Raw genomic sequence first — 6,000 nt, forward strand, 5'->3', positions numbered from 1 at the left:
GAGCAAGAATGAAGTTGAATTCAAGGATTAAAAGATCTAGGGTTTATGATTTTCCCAATTGTCGGATTAATTCCTTACACATTAACTATAATCTCGCCGCAATATCCTATAAAGATGATGAGTTCTTATTTACCGCAATCATCTCTGGATCAATTACGTTATTTATTAAAGTATTCTCTCGAACTACTCTAGCTGACAATTCGTACAACTCATAAATAACACGCCAAAGCTTCGTTATCTCTAATCCCGCTTTTAAATTCAAGTAACTAATCTCTTAACTTACTCAAAAGTGGCGTTGTTCAACAACAATCTACTCAAGTATTCTCTCTCAAGCAACACAAGATAACTAGACACGATTAATCAAGGGCCCTTCAATTAACCACGAGAAACACATAGTTGAACACTTAAAGAATAAAACGGCTTAATTATATCAAAACACAATCAAGACTTCATCTAACAATTGGTTCCATCAACCCTAGATGACGGGTTTAGCTACTCATACTACTATGCAAGATTACAATATAGAAAGTCATAACCAACAATGGAAATAAGAAGAAGAAGGTGAAAACTCGTAGAAGAATTCTCCGTTTTGCTCTTGTATGTTCTTGCCTCTCAAAATATTGTGTACCCTTAAAAAACGGTTTGAAGTTGTATTTATACCGAATAGGGCTGATGTGGGGCGTCCTTGATCTCCCTTAATACACAAAATAATACGCTGAGTCACGTGCCAGAGTTGGTGCAAAGCGCGACTTCTAGCACGCTCCCAGTTATTTCTTCTTTTCCTTTGTTCTTTCGCGTGCCAGGTCCAGTGCCAACCTCCATACTTCGCTGTTTTTTTTATTTATTTTCTAAGCCATTTCGCGCCTACTTTCACGCAATGCACTAATTGTGGCACGCAACCAGCTCTTGCAACTCTATCTTTTTGCATCAAATCATCTAATTCTTGCCAACTTCCATGCAAATTTACTCCTACACATGATACACACATAATGAGTATATTTCACGTTTATAAACGTGTGATTTCCCACAACTCACATACAAAATGATATGAAACTATACTAGAAAATGTGCATTTTTAGTCATTTATCACCACCCCACACTTAAATTCTTGCTCGTCCTCGACCAACTCAAAATTAAGCACATCGACAAGTAACACAATTCCAAAGCATACTCAAGCATCAGAGCAATGACAATGGTTTATATCAACGCTTAGAACCCAGCATAAGAGATTGACATCTTTCCACATTTTTAGACTAATGCCACGACTATTTAAAATATTTGTGTGACTCTTCTCACATCCTAGCCTCAAAAATTGACTCTAATACATTCCATTCTATGACTTGCTTCTTGTGCTAACTCAAAAACCAAGGACTTTACCAATCCTTCGCAAATCATGTGCCCTTACCAACAAACCACAGAGAGAAATAGTCCACACACTCAAATATAAATTCAAGTGTAATCTAAGGATTCAAATATTGAAAGAATTCACTCATTCTCGCAATGAAACTCATATGCCACCCATGTTCATACCATAGGCTTGCCCGTAGTGTAAAACTCGACTAATTTAAACTTGTAAAATCTAGGATCAAGTAGGACTTTATAAGTTGTAATGTAAGCTAAGGGACGTGTATGATACATATATATATATATATATATATATATATATATATATATATATATATATGTAGGAAAATAGTGACCAACCCTCCTAAGCACTTTAATACACAACGTTTTCAAGCACATTCTTATCATGACCAACTAAATATTTTGCCAAGAAACCATACACAATTATGCCATTTTTCATTAAGCACGTCAACATATAGGTACTCACTAGCCCGAATAAAGATATGGGAGTGTCATTTTTTTTTTTGACACTCTCCTTAGTTTGGTATTTCCGGCTAGTAAGGTTTTTAATTACAAGTGCACATATTTGGCCTTTTTATGGTTCCACTCAAAAGCTACCCAATCTCTTCCTTCACTTTTTCAGCGACTAAGTGCTTTCGAAGATAAAGGGTGAACAATATATGATTTAGAACAAAATAGGGGTTGGCTCGTACTATGGGTGCCAAAGAAAAAGGTCTGCAGGCTCAAAAGGGCTGACTACGTATAATGTTATCAGTGGTAGGCATATAGGCTGAAGGATCAATCAAAAAAATGCCTATATCATTTCCTAGACTCACAAGACTTAATCATTTTGCTTCGACTCACATACAGGGCAAGTTCTATACTAACAAGGGATGACATAGAGTACAACTAAAATCTCACCTCACACAATGCACATGACTTACTCAGGACGGCTCAGACCCGACTATCAAGTTAAAGAAACTAGCACAGTCCTCATATCATTCAAACACTAGGAATTAACAACAGAGTCAATAGACGAGCCCAAGTGTCAAAAGAAAGTCACATTTACTCTCAAGGCATATAGTCACAAGAATTAAGAAGAAAGTACTCAGCGCAAATGTTCCGGACCTAAGCCCCGATGTAAAACATGTCAAAAATACAGATTACTCAAGCTCTCCCATTCCATTATCAGTTCAACAAGAAAAGAATAGGGGAGAGAAGAAAGAAGACAAAACAAAAAAAAACTTTTTGTATTTTTCTTTAGACTTTAGTCCCTCAAGAATATTGTCTAGGAAATCCGTCGTCGGAAAAAGTCCACAAATTTAATTACAAAGTTTGAGAAATCTACCTAAAAATACCCGGTTCAAGAAAATGGCATCCTCGAGAAAGAACCGTGGTTTAAAGAAAACCCGGGATTGAGCCACTAAAAAAACTACTACAATTATACAATTACAATGGCCATAAGTGTGATCATGCAATTAAAAATATATCACTAGCAGTTAAGCACATGGAAAAAATATCACAATATGAAACCCCACCCCACACGCAAGAATGTGTACTGTCCTCAGTTGCACAATATCACAAACATACAAATAAGCAAGATCAAAAGTAGAGTGGGTGTCAGAAACTCCCTCATTATCACTCTGGCGGTGGCGAGGACCAGTTGTGAGCTTCATCCCTTGATGTTGATGGATCCTGTAGTGCGACACCAGATGTGTCAACCGCCGCTATCAGCTCGCCCTCCCTAGTCGGGGCAACCTCCTCAGAAGCACTCATCAAGGTCGCGTCAAAATCCGTCTGGACACTAGCATGCCTTATATGTCTCACCCCACGAACTATATCAAGAAGCATGGCAAACTGCTCTCGCATCCATCGATACCTAACATCCTGAGCATCTTGCAATGCACGATCCCATGCCTCTAAATCCAACCTCAACTCGTGGATCTCATGCTCCACAGTCTCTATTCTATTACCCTGGTCCATTTCTTTAACTGTTTCTCATTCGGGTATTGGACGTGGCAGTAGTCAAGGAGTTGATCTTCTATGCCCTTGCTCAACTCATCAGTCGCCTTACCTAACTTGAACTTCTCACATAATGCAGTCAAAGTGTGGGCGAAGTAGAGCGTCCACTGCATATTAGTGCAGGTCTTTTGCATTTGACTTCGCATGACCGCACCAATGTTGATTGGTATCCCTGTCATCAAGGCATATACAATAAATACCCGTGTCCAAATCACAACGGACTTGTGAGTGGCCGGCATCAACCGCGAGGAGATCCAGTTCAACCATGATCGGGCATCTTTGTTAAAGTATGTCTTTATCAACCTGTTTTTGGCATCAAATTTAGCTCTTCCTGTGTTATCAGTTAGAATAGCAAGCATATGGTTAGTGTTTGGCTTCTGTGCGCTCCTCAAGTACCCAGACATAAGTTATGGGCGAACGCGATAGTATCTATTGATAGCAGCCGCAGAAATATCAACCATCTTTCCACGGACCCAAACAATGTCATCACCTTCTTTCGGATTCCAATTTGCATATATTTCCCGCACAAGTGTCAGGTTGGCCTCACCTTTAGGCCCTTGAGCAAACCGCGTCCAACCTCTCTTTTTAATCTCAGTCACAATATTCGGGCAACTCCTCCTGGCAGCATCAAAGTTCAACGGGCGTTCAAACAAATTTGGAGTTACCTGCTTCTGCTTAATTGCACCCCATTTCCACCATGCACGATCACTTACAAAGTCTGTCTCCCAAAAAAATTTATCAACAGGAGCACTTGGCTCACCTTTCCCTTCTGGCTGCTGTACCTCGTCCTCGAACTCATCATCCTCCTCAGAATCATCATCCTCAGAGCTGGAGTCAACTACTTTCTTTGTTTTCCCTTTTCCTTGAACCTCGGTCCTCTTACGCTTCTTAGCATGTTGTGGTTGTGAATTGCCTTCCCTAATTTGACAGGGACCTGTCTAGGCCTAGATTTCCGTGCTCGCTGAGCCCTCAGTGGTGGTAGGGCAGGCGGCTCCATATGCACCGTGGTGGCCTCAGATACCACTGCAACATTCTCTGGCACAACTCTGTCATGCATATTCTTCGTGCGTGCCTCATTCTGCAGCTTTTTCAAAATATGTTTTCCATGTCCTCCTGCGCCGTGGCTATGGGTAGGCTTCTTAGAAGTAGTCATAGTACTTGGGAAATAATCACCAAACTAGATTAGCTAGGCTTGCAAATTCAAAGCAAAGTTGTGCGCATCGCACCTCATACTGAACACGTGAACGTACTCTTGCAAGACGAGTCACGAGATACTACTAGAAATCACTAGAATCTATTCAAATATTATTTATCACAATTGGAAAGCAAGTGGGCAACAGTGCACGACTTGTGCCTAAGTTGGCCGTGGTTGTACATTCGCTCAACACGAATAGAATTTAAGTCCAAAGACCTCCAAACGGCCACCCCACACTCAAAATATACTTATGTCTCCATTAGAATTAGGCTCTCTACTCAGACTTTGCTAAACCTATCATAACAATTCATTCGGGCAGTTCATCAAACACGTGACGTGCCTACTCTTCCTAAGCTATTTGTGGTTCAAATTGTAGTTGAAAACCCTCCCAATTAGAGTGAGGTGGTGGGAATTATAGTTACCCACCTCACTATGAGAAACAATCAACCAATAGCAAGCTAGAATGCCCCCAACCCCCAAAGAGAGGAAAATAAAAACAAATTATAGGGAGGGGAACGTTTTTACCTGCTGGCTGACGAGGGGGGGTAGGAGTTTTTGCTGGTGGAAAGAGGATCAGGCAGTGGGGGGGATCGTGAGAGAGAGAGAGACAGGCATGGGGGAGAAAAGGGTCGTGAGGTTTAAGTGAGAAAGAGAGACGGGGAGTTGGGTTATTCTAATTTCTCTTTTTCCTTTTTTTTTATTAATGTAACTTACCTGGGAGCATGCCAGGTCCAGTGAGACTCTCTATACTTCACTGTTTTGTGAAGTTGGTACCCCTGTTGGCGTGCCAACATTTATGCAATGCGCTGGACCTAGCACACTCAGTCACAATTTTTTTCCTCTTGAGAGATGCTTACATGCACTTCTTTTTTTAATACCTGCAACACTCGCAAACATGTCATACACCCCAAAAATCAAAATCAAAACAAAATCAAAGAGAAGAATGAAAGAAATCACGAACTTTGGGTTGCCTCCCAACAAGCGCTTAATTTAACGTGGCAGCACGACGATTTATAACAAGACCATGGGTTGCCTCCCAGGAAGCGCCTGATTTAACGTCGCGGTACGATGCAGGCTTTTATGATTACACTTCGCTCACATATTGGGGCTCTTCCAAGTACATCACATCTTTCTCCCCTTTTTCTTCAATCATTCCAAGGTAGTGTTTTAACCTTTGCCCATTCACTTTAAACTTATTCGTTCCATCTTCGAACTCAATTTCTACTACTCCACTTGGGAACACTTGCACAACTCTAAATGGTCCTGACCATCTAGATTTCAGCTTACCCGAAAACAATCTTAATCTCAAGTTGTATAACAATACTAGATCTCCGGGGTTGAAGTTCCGATCTAGAATGTGCTTATCATGCATCATCTTCATCCTTTCTTTGTACAATCTTGCACTCTCGAATGCATGGGATCGGAATTCCTCGAGTTCA

The sequence above is a fragment of the Nicotiana tomentosiformis genome, chromosome 3 (genome assembly GCF_000390325.3).
Source record: "Nicotiana tomentosiformis chromosome 3, ASM39032v3, whole genome shotgun sequence".
Classification (NCBI taxonomy): domain Eukaryota; kingdom Viridiplantae; phylum Streptophyta; class Magnoliopsida; order Solanales; family Solanaceae; genus Nicotiana; species Nicotiana tomentosiformis.